The sequence below is a fragment of the Triticum dicoccoides genome, chromosome 1B, assembly GCF_002162155.2.
Source record: "Triticum dicoccoides isolate Atlit2015 ecotype Zavitan chromosome 1B, WEW_v2.0, whole genome shotgun sequence".
Lineage (NCBI taxonomy): Eukaryota > Viridiplantae > Streptophyta > Magnoliopsida > Poales > Poaceae > Triticum > Triticum dicoccoides.
In genome coordinates this window covers 570,819,493-570,831,514 of record NC_041381.1, presented here as the reverse complement: position 1 = coordinate 570,831,514, position 12,022 = coordinate 570,819,493, and positions in this window count along the sequence as shown.

Below are 12,022 nucleotides of genomic sequence, written 5' to 3'. Positions count from 1 at the left end.
TTCCCTTTCCTAGATCCCTCATTGGAACCCCCACACGCCTCGCCGGACCCTGCATCCTCCGTCACCTCCCCTCCTCCACAACGGCCGGCGCACGACCCCTCCTCCACCACGGTCGACGAGCCACCTCCTATCACCTTGTTGGGCCATGGATCCCCATGCGCCGCCGCAGGGTCCTGGATCCCGCCTGATCAAGCGCGCTGCCGACCCGCCTTGACCAGCCTGCTTCGTCCTGGCTTTGCCCGGCTCCCGGCGACGCGCCCAGCGCTTGCTCCCAGCTCCGCCACCCACCGGCGACACGCACCGTCGTGGACGCATCCTCCAGCTGCACCCTACCATTGCAGTCCAACGTCTCCAATTGCATCCGTTCGGATTGTGAAGCGTGAGGTAAGCAGGATCCCAACCTTTCGCTCAACTTGTCACAGCCATAACTCCCCGGCCCTGTGACGCTGTCGACGGCCTCCTTCGGCGATGCCACCGCCGACCCTCACATCATGCTGGGCATCCACCTTCCCCTGCATCGCGGCCATTTGTGTTGACGTGGTGTGTGTGAGATGTCGACCACTGACGCTGTTCAAATTTCAGCTAGTTGTCTCACTGAGACGTTCAAGCATTACCGTATAACAAGTTCAGTTATGGCGTTACATGCGGATTCAGATGCACTCACGTTGCCGCCCGAGGTTTGTAAAACAGTAGAAGTCCAAGTGTGACTGTATGAGTGCTTGCATAGCATATCCCTCCATCAGGTGCGTTTCTGCTATTAAGTGCAGGGAGTAGCTGAGTTACCTGAAACATTCATGGGCATATACGTACAAACAAACTTATCCATAAACACGAGGTAAGTAGGTACTGTAGTTGTAGCTCTTTGCACTCTCTTATAGTGCACATCTGCATGGTATTTCAGTGTTTGTTGTTTCAGAATCATCGTTCCCATCAGTTAGCTGCTGATCTATGGAGTCTGAAGCGTGTGTTCCCAAGGTTCAGACGGCAGCACACATAAAAATGCTGGTGAAAAATCTCTGAACATGTACGGTGCAATCATGGAAAAAGCTTGAAACTTTATCGCTTAACCACTGCTGATATCTCTTATAGCTTTTGTTATGCTTTCTTTGCTGAGTGCTACCACTGAACATATGTACGGGAGATCCATGCTACGGTACAGATTTGTGAAATTACTTTGTACTCATTAGTAGTACTTCATCGTGGGTAATAGACGAATGACTTCATGTATCCTCAACATCAACTGGGCGTTCCTCTCTTGAATTTTTCCCCTAACTAACGAATAAACCATGAAGTTCAGTCCGAAATAACCAAGAAGTTATACAATGTTTATTACGAAACTAAGATCATTTTCTGATACAAATGAATAACACCAAGAAGTCCAAACTGAAAAACCAAGAAGTTCAATTTTTAAAAATAGAATAGTTCAATGCATCTAAAGATTTCCCCTCCACACTAAATATTAAAACCAAGAAGTTTAATTTTTAAAAATGGAGCAGATCAATGTATATAAAAAACTCAGGTTTTCTCGTTACTAATGAATAAAACCAAGAAATTCAATCTCCCTAGATTCTGCCACCCATGCATGGCCCTGCTCCGCCCTGAGTCGGCAATCCTTCGGCTGGGCGCAGCCGTGCCAACCCATCCTTGGCCTCTCTCCCCTGCTCAACCACGGCACCCGTCTCCCCCACTGCTTCAACCGCGGCGGCCGCCTTCCCCTGCTTCAACGGCGACCCCGGCCCTCCCTCCATGAGCTCTACCGGCAACCATCGGCGCCATCCATTATCGCCTGGTTCCTCCACGAAACAGCTCATCGGAGTGACCCTCCGCGTGTTCCCGCCCACCCTCCCGCCCGACCAATGACGCGCTATCAGCTGGACTTCACCCCTCCCCATCTTGTCTCTAACAGTTGTTTCTTGAAGAATTCACCTTCGATCAGTGCTCTCTCTGTGGTGACCGATGACAGTAGAAATTTCATTATACATAGAACACAAAAAAGGTTCAGAAATATCAATGATAGAAGTTCACGTATATGAAGGTTGGTGCTTCGCGTGCTGTGTGTATATACAGGAGCACACAAAAATCATACTTTGCCATTATTCAGTAGAAGTTCAACAAGAAAACCTGCAACAGTTCTATTAGTATAATTACATCAGGAAAAAAAATCAAGTTATTCTACTTGATGTTGACAACAACAAAAAATGCAATTTTTGCGCCAAAATTACGCAAACAATTACAGTGGAATACTGTGCTCTCAAAAGGTGTTAGTGGTGTCCATAAAAACGCATCATTTTTTCTATTTCCCTTTCCTTTTTATATATATAAGAATGCATAAAACTTGAGTTGATCGGGGACATATCGTCGAGAAGTTCATGTATAAATGGACTTGTTAACTCTGAAAGTTCAGAATTAATAAAATGGAGAGGTCAAAAAAAATCACAAACAAAAAAGTCCAAACAATTCCAATGGATTTCGATGGGTCTTTCTAAAGAAAACTAGAAGTCCAAATTAAAATAGATGAGCGGTTCGATGTTTATTACAAACCTAGATTTTTTTCCATTACTAAAAGAAATAAAACAAAGTAGTTCAAATTTAAAAAATGGAGCAGTTTGATATTATATTTGAAAACTCGAATTTTTGCGGTTACTAAAGAAAAAAACTAATAAGTTCAATTCAAAATAATGAAGAAGTTCAATTGGAAAAGGCGTAATAGTATGTTATTTATTTAAAAACTCGGATTTTTCCAATTACTAAAGAATAAAACCAATAAGGTCAATTGAAAATAATGAAGAAGTTAGATGTTTCTAAGAAAACTCCAATTTTCACATTTCTACAAAATACACAAAGAAGTTCAAATTGAAAGTTAGAGAGGTTCGATCTCTATAAAAAACTCAGACATTTTCCATTACTAAACAGAATAGAGAGAATTTCAAAATGATAATAGCCAGAAGTTCATGTACTGGATGGTGTGCGTTTCATATGAGAAAAAAGAACAAAAGGCAAAAGTTCAAAAAAATTGTTGCTAGAAGTTCAAGTGCTCGGCCCGAGAAAGTTCAAAAATTCTTTTGAGAGAGGTTGAACAAAAATATGTAACAAAAGTTTAAGGTGAAAATAGCAGGAAGTTCAACTACTACACAGAATGCGTTTCAGATAAGAATATAAGAATAGAAAACAAAAATCTTAAAAAGGTTTGTTGCAAGAAGGTCACGTGCTCGTACTAGCATAGTTCAAAATTCATGTGCGAGACGTCCGTCGTTCATTTACATGTCAAAAAAAGGCAAAAACAACATATGTTTTGCCATTTTAAAAACTCGCTCTCAAACGGCAACAAATTTCTAACACATGTTTACATTTAAAACTTGCTGCTATTTATAAGCTTTCCACCGGTACATTATGTGCCACATTTTGATGAACAGTTTAATATTTTCATGTATACTATTTAAAACACGTTTTTATGTATTCAAAAAAATTCTTACCCGTGTAAAGAAGTTCATAGTGAAAACAATGAGAAGTTCAAGTACTGCAAGGAATGCATTTCAGGTGAGAATAAAAGTATAGAAAAATAAAAGTTTAAAAGGTTTGTTGAAAGAAGTTCAAGTGCTCTTTTCGGAGAATTTTAAAAAAAATTGCGAGAGAGGTTCACCTTGTATTTCCATGTTTGATTTTTTCTGTATAAAAATTGAATACAATTCTTTACTCGAAATATAAAATGGTGAAGTTCAAATTGAAATAACAGAGAAGTTCAGAGTTTATTAAAACATAGGATTTACCTGTTCAAAAAATAAAAAACACAACACCATTTTTGCACTTTTAAAAACAACTCATAAACAAAAAAATGGTTGCTAGAAGTTCAAGTGCTCGGCGAGGAAAAGTTGAAAATTCTTCTGAGAGAGGTTCACCGTGTATTTCAAAAATACATAAAAAATATGTTATTTTTGTGTTGTAAAATAATTCTCACAAACCATAGAGAAGTTCAAAGTGATAACAACCGAAAGTTCACGTACTACATGGTGTATATCTCATACAAGAAAAAAAATAAAAAAAGTGAAACAGGGTGAAGTTCAAACAGAGATGCCCCAGAAGTTCAATTACTTCACGTAGTGCAAAAAACACCATGTAGAAAATCAGCACGTCAAAAACAGAGTGAAGTTTGAACAGACACGTCCTAGAAGTTCAACTACTTCACACAGTGCAAAAACAAGACGTTAAAAACAGTGTGAAGTTCGAACAGATATGCACGAGAAGTTCAACTACTTCACGCAGTGTATTTCCATTCGCGATGAAGGCAGAAATCATGATCTCTTCATTTTCTAATTTACTTCAAAACAGTAGGAAATCATTTGTGTAAGTTCAAGTCCTCGGTCGAAGAAAGTTAAACAATTTATTGTGAGAGAGTTTTGTACAAAAGAAGTATCATTTGTGTGACATTGACGAATGTATGAGAAAATTACAAACGAAAATGCGTCACGGAAGTTCAACGTCAAAACAGCTGAAGTTCAACTACTACACTGAATGAATTTCAGATGAAAAACTTTTAAAATCGTCGCGAGTATGAAAAAATGATCAACACGGGAAAGTTGCGTGTCTACGACAGGTTTCCATTGGTATATCACTTGCTCAATTCCGGTGAGTGTTCCGGTGCGTGGATGGAGAGCTACGGGTAAAAAAAGCATGTGAAAAACAGAGTGAAGTTCAACGTTTCATACCGAGAAGTTCAGGTACTTCACGCGATGCATTTTTGACGAATCTGTTTCGCGATAAAGGCAGAACGAATGATCCCGCTGTTTTCAAAATTTCTTGAAAACGGCTGGGAATCAGACAAAACCATCAACATGAAAAACTTTCGCATTTTCCGTAGTTTTTCAGCGGTATATTATTTGTCCAATTCCGATAAAGTTTGTAGAAATTACGACAAAATATGTTTTTAGCCATTTTTAAAATCGACTTAAAACAGTAAGGAATTGAGAGAAATAATATATATATATATATAAAGTTCGCATTTCCTCATGCTTTCCAATGTCGTATCATTTGTTGCATTCAGACGTACAGTTAAAAAATTAGCTTGAAAACACAAACTCGGTAGGACTTGGACCATTTTCTAAATTACTCTTAAACCATTCAAACTTAGAAAAGAGCTTTCAAGATGAAAGACTAGCGCATTTTCATAAGCTTTCCAACGCCATATTATATGCCTCCATTGGATTAGCCGTTTAGAAATGACATCGAAAAAACAAACTCAGCTGTTCGGTTTACGAAATTTTACATTTATTCAAATTACTCTTTAACCATAGGGAATTAGAACAAACTTTCAACATGTGGAAGGAGTGGTTTTGCAACAGCTTTCCAACGCCATATTATATGCCTCATTCCGATAAATGGTTTAGAAATGCGATCAAAATTACGATTCACATTTTTTGTGTGAAGAAAAAATGGTTTTCAAAACTGCTCTTAAACCACTTACATTTTGCGAAAATTTTAACTTGGGTCATGATACTCGTGTCCATAGCTTTCCAATGGTATATAGCAGGCCCTATTTAGGCAATGTTGCGGGAAGTTCAACCTAGCACAGCGGGAAGTTCAGGTCGAACAACTCAGGCAGTAAAATCGCAAAAAATGCGAGTTCTTCACGACCCGAGTGCAAAAGCCGCCTATGAGCGAGATTCCTATCTAAAACGAGTATTTAGTTGCTAAACGGTTTAAAAATGCGATCAAAAATACGATCCACGTTTTTTGTATGAAGAAAAAACGGTTTTCAAAATTCTGATAAAGGTCGCGTTCGTACAGAGGGAAGTTCAGGGCGTGTACAAACAAAAATACGTCACAGAAGCTCAACGTGAAAATAGCATGAAGTTCAACTACTACGCTGAATGAATTTCAGATGAAAAACTTTCAAAATCGTCGTGAGTATGAAAAAATGATCAACACGGGAAAGTTGCGTGTTTAGAGCAGCTTTCCATCGGTATATCACCCACTCAATTCCCGTGAGTGGGATGGAGAGCTACGAGCAGTGGATGAAGATCTACGAGCAAAAAAATCACGTGAAAAATAGAATGAAGTTCAGGTACACGCACCGGGAAGTTCAGGTTCTTCACAGGGTGCATTTTCGAAGAATCTGTTTCGTGGTAGAGGCAGAACGAATGATCCCGCCGTTTTTTGAATTACTTGAAAACGGCTTGGAATCAGAGAAAACCATCAACATGAAAACATTTCGCATTTTCCGTAGCTTTTCAACGGTATATTATTTGCCCAATTCCGATAAAGTTCGTAGAAATTACGGCGAAAATACGTTTTTCGCCATTTTCGAAACTGACTTAAAACCGTAATAAATTGGGAGAAACAATACATACCGAAAAGTTTCGCATTCGCTCATGCTTTCCAACGGCATATCATTTGCTGCATTCGGACGCATGGTTAAAAAATTAGCTCAAAAGTACAAACTCGGTAGGACTTGGACCATTTTCTAAATTACTCTTAAACCATTCAAAATTAGAAAAAAACTTTCAAGATGAAAAAGTAGCGCATTTTCATAAGCTTTCCAACACCATAGCATACGTCTCCATTGGATTAGCCGTTTAGAAATGACATCGAAAAAATGAACTCAGCTGTTCGGTTTACAAAATTTTACATTTTTCCAAGTTACTATTTGACCACAGGGAATTAGAAAAAACTTTCAACATGTGGAAGGAGTGGTTTTACAGCAGCTTTCCAACGCCATATTATATGCCTCATTCCGATAAACGGTTTAGAAATGCGATCGAAAATACGATTCACGTTTTTTGTGCGAAGAAAACATGGTTTTTAAAACTGCTCTTAAACCGCTTGTATTTTGCCAAAAATTTAAGTTGGGTCATGATATTGGTGTCGATAGGTTTCCAACGATATATAGCAAGCCCTATTTGGGCAATGTTGTGGGAAGTTCAACCTAGTTCACAGAGAAGGTCAGGCGCGTTACTCAGGCAGTTCAGGTTGTGATCAGAATATTATTCTGATCCCGTGATCAGAATATTGTTTATGTATATATATAGATGGTCTATTCTGCTAATATTAGCAGAATAACTATTCTGCACACCACTTCCGCACTGCACACTGAACGTAAGTGCACGTCATTCTTTGAACCAAGTGTGCTGCAGTACTTACACGAGTGAACTTCTCGTCGGAAAAAACTGCACGTGTTATTTTTTTGGTACTGGTTTTGCTCTAATTTTTTAACCGTTCATCGGAATGAGGCGTATAATATACCGTTGAAAAGCTATGGACTAGGCGCAACTTCACCATGTTGAATACTTTTCGATATTCCTCGCGGTTTAAGAGCAGTTTCAAAAACGGTGCAGCGAATGATGAGTGGCAGCGAGCGTATTTTCATGATTGTTTCTAAACCACTCATCGAAATAAAGCAAATGATACGCTGTTGGAAAGATATCGTCGAGGCGCATCTTTTTCATATGTATTATGTTCTCTAATTCGTTACGGTTTAAGAGCAGTTTCAAATTTACTAAATCACGAAATCCTGTTTTTCAATTTTTTTTCAATTTTTCGGTACTGTTTTCGCTTCATTTTTTGAACCGTTTGTCAAAACGAGGCGTATGATACGCTGTTGGAAAGCTACGGACAAGGCGCAACTTTCATATGTTGGAATATTTTTGAGATTCATTATGGTTTTTAGTTAATTTTAAAAATCGTGCGGCTCACAACGGGAGGCAGCGCCCGTTTTTCGTGAAATTTTTACAAGCCACTGGTCGGAATGATTTAAACGATACGCCGTTGGAAAGATATCGACAAGGCACAACTTTTTCATGTAGAACACCCTCTCCAATTCCTTACGGTTTAAGAGGAATTTTGAATTTACCGAAATGCGGGCACTCTGTTTTTCGCGACACCCAAATCGACATGGGTACTGCATCAGACACATGAACGCACTACTGTAGGCTAAAAACTGCACTGCATCAGACAGTCAAGTGAACTTCGTGATTTGTTTTGTCTTAACACATGAACGCACTGCTTTAGGATAAAAACCACATTGCATCAGACAGTCAAGTGAACTTCATGATCTCTTTTGTCGGGTTAAATTTTCTTAGGCGAGTTTTTGTCGTCTTTTTTTAACTTTTTTTATGAACAAGAGTGGACCGCAGAGACATGGGCAAGTGAGACAAATATCAAAGTGAACCGCATTACTTTTTTGTTATTTTGTAAAAAAATCACACTTCCACATTGTGCGCAAGCAAACAACATCACTCTCAAAAGTGAACCACTTCCGATGACCAAACGCACTGCAGGTGTTGTATTGATATAGTGAAACACGGAGGAGTTTTATAGTGAACCACATGAAAGAACAAAGTGAGCTTCAGAACACTCGGGACGAGAGTGCACTTTTTAAATACATATTTTATAAATGGTGTACTGTAGACCAGAGTGCACTGCATTTTCTTTTTTAGTCTCTTACTGCACATGGCAAGCGAGTGAAATGTGTCAAAAAATAATGCATCCAGACACACACAAAAAAACTACACACCCAACTGCTTGGAAGTCTGTGCCTGAGTGAACTTTTGTTCACAAGTACTAGTTTCCCTCTAGGACACAAATCTATACAACTCGCTCTTGAACACATCAAATTCACAAGTCCTCTAAACAAGAATGTTTGCTTTCTTTGTTTTTTTGCCTCCATAGTGGATCAAAGAAGCAGTGAAGAAGGTAGTAGCACCCATCTGAAAACTGCACTAGAGATAAATCAGCAATGAACTTCACCAGTGCATATCTTGTGTAGGAAAAAAAATCAAACCGCACACTCAGCACCTGGGAACTGCACACAACTGAGTCGATTTTGGGGGCTTTTTGCAAGCTGCACTCACGCACACACGTCGGCGTGGTCGTCAAAATGCAAGGAAACTGAACCTCATCTTTTGGAGTAACACTGATGTGAGCTGCAAGAAAACTAGATTAAGCACTCCAATGTTCAACACAAAAAGAACTAATATAGATCTGCACTCCAACATTGCTCACTCGGGGAGGTTCAGCTGCAACAACACAAGCGAACTGCTCACTAGCGACACCGGCGGTGATGCAATTCATCGAGGGGAGGTAGATGGCCACGGCTGAAGCTATGGGACTGACGCATGGCGGCGAGGCAAGGCAGTGCCGCAACGGATCCAGCCGTGCCGACCAGCAGGAGGTGGAGGGCCGAGCCAGAGAGGAGGGAGGAGGGCTCTGCACGCCGAGCGCACCACACTACCTCAACATAGTGGACCGCATCCCTTGCGAGCAACAAGCGACTAGGACCCCATGGGATATGGGGAGAGACTAGGCGCCGGGTGGGTGGGAGATTAGAGGAGCTAGAGGGACGCGGTCACCATTGGGGAAGAGAACATACTGCAAAGCCGGGCACAATGGACGGCACACCACGCGACACCGGACTCTGGTTTGCCAACGTTGTAGATCAAGGGAGAAGAGGAATTGGGGTGCCAGCGCATGAGGAGGGCGGGGCTGGCCTGGTGCCTATAGGAGCAGAGGAGGATGGGGTCACCTGGTGAGCAAGGAGGAGGAGCACGTCGACCACGGGCCGAGGACGTGCGTCGGGGTGCGAGGCTACCATCTGTTATGATGAGGTAGCTCCGTCGAGCCCCTCTATCTTCTGCACGGCCGTGGATCGAGGCGGATTTGGTCAAACGGGGCCGGATCCTGGCGCCGATCCGGTGGTTCGGTGGGATTGAGCAGGATCCTGACGGCGGCGCGGTGCAGGTGGGAGCAAAGGTGCGGCGGCCGGGGCACCTACATCTGGCGGCAGCTGGAGGTCTGCTGGATCCGGCCGCGACGTTGCAGAAGGAGGTCAGCGGGGCAGGGGAGGGCTCTAGATCCAGCGACCACATTTGTAGATGAGGTCACCAGCGCGGGGTGCTATGGATCCGAGCACCAGAGCGCTGAAGGAGGCCATTGGGGCGACGACAGTGGTCTGGGGAGGCCGGCCGTGGCAGATCGGCTTCCGGTGCACTGCATGGTGGTTGGCGTGCTGCACGGTGGCAGGTGGTGGCCTGGCGGTGGCTTGCGCAGTGGGAGGTGGTGGCCGGCGCAGTGGGAGGTGGTGGCCTGGCGGTGGCTCGCGTTATGGAAGGTGGTGGCCGGCGTGGTGGGAGGTGGTAGGGCGGGCGGCAATGTGGGGTGGTGGGGGATCGAGGAGAAGGGAGAAGGTGGTGGGTACTCGTAGGGGAGGTGGGGGTGCTGGTTTGTGCGCGTGGGTGGGTGGGATGGGCGCGTGGTTAGTTTGTAGCTTCGCGGGTGGCCGTCGGGTGTTAGCAGAATAAGCTCTGATGTTATCATAATAAGATTTTTAAGGGTGTTATCATAATAGACCCACCCTATATATATATATATAGGTGGGTTTATTATGATAACACCCTCTAGAGTCTTATTCTGCACACCAAACCCTTATTCTGCACACCCCCACCCACCCCACCTTATCCATTCGCCGGCACCACCCCACCCACGACCGCCTTCTTCCTCCCACCTCCTACCGCAGCACGAGCCCCCCCAAATCCCTCCCACCTCCTTCTCCTGCCGCCCCCTCCCTCGCGGTGCCACCACCCTCTTCGCGTCCGGCCGCCCCCGCACACTGCTGCGCGCCGGAGCTCCTACTAGCCCCCCACCGCGCCGCCACGGCAACAGATCCGTGCACGGCCGGTTCCCTGCTTCGTCCCGGCGACTGCCCCCACCCCCTTGAGCTCCCTTCATCCTCGCCCCTGAGCAGCAATGCGGAGGTTGCCGCAGGGAACGCCGCGTGCAAGTCGTAGTCGCCAGTGGGCAGTGCGGCACCGGCCCGTCGCTCATCAACGGTTAGCTCGACGACGCGCCACCGCCTAGTCTACTGGCTCCATGGCGCGAGATCCCCATCCCCCCGGCGAGCTATCCTACCTCCCCTCCCCTCCGGCAAGCTCTCCTACGTGTCATTCGGCCTTTCACCTCGTGCAGTTTGGCCGACAGAATTGAAGTGCGCCGGGGCGCGCGATGCGGTTCGATGACGCGTGGCCGTGTAGTTCGCGGCCACCACGGGCCCCCTCACCTCTACCTCCATGGCCACATCCTCAACCAGCGGCGCCCTGCCCTCGTCGCCGGCCATGGCGCTGCAGCCACCAGGCTCGAGCGTCTGCTCTTCTCTCTTGACCCTTTGCTAGCCGGCGTCACCCCAGGCCGATCCAGAAAGTTGGGTGGGGGTGTCGATGTGCAGGGCAGTGCTCCCCGAGGTGCAGTGCAGAGTGTGTGCGTGTAGTCCCCAAATCGGAGGCGTGCAGTGCAGTAGAGCACCAAATGTAGTGGCCAACAACCCCTCGATCCCGTCTCTCTGCCAACGACAACTGCTCACATGGCGCTGCTCCTTGGACCCGCTCCATCACCGGCATCCTGCCGATCCGACGAGCAGCGATGGAGGACCCCTGCAGATCCCGTGCTCCTCGTCACGGAGGCTGCCACCTGTTGTCCAGATGAAGAAGCGGTTTGCAGTCCACGCATCGCCGGTGTGCAGTTTGTGTGTTTAGCTTCCAGCCCAATGACGGCCAGATCCTCTCCATTCTCGCAGTTAATTTAAGGTGCGTTTGGTTCTTTGCTTAACTAGGCTATAGCTCAGCTAACTCTTATAGCCTTGCCATGCTTGCCTTGGCTAGCTGGTTGGTTGGGCACCAACCGAGCTAGCTAGCTTCTATGCATAATACATGTCGCACGCATCGGACAAACGGCCAGAGAATGGCTGCCGGTAGGGATGCTAGTATAGTTGCAGAAATCTGAGATTAACGTAGGGGAAAACATCATATGAGGAAGAGAAATCTGTTTGTAAAATTAATTGCAAATTTATTTATTGATTGGAGAGATCTAGTGCGACCATCTAGCCTGAGTATTGGCAGTTGGGGAAAAGATCTGAGAAGTTCGCTTCGTTTTTTCATTGCGTGGGAGTTTTCCGTCGAAGGCGAGCCAATTCGGCTCTCCCTGGCGGGCTAGATTTTTCTTGCCCGGTGAGGCTAGTTGGCCCTCAAAAGCTTACGTTACC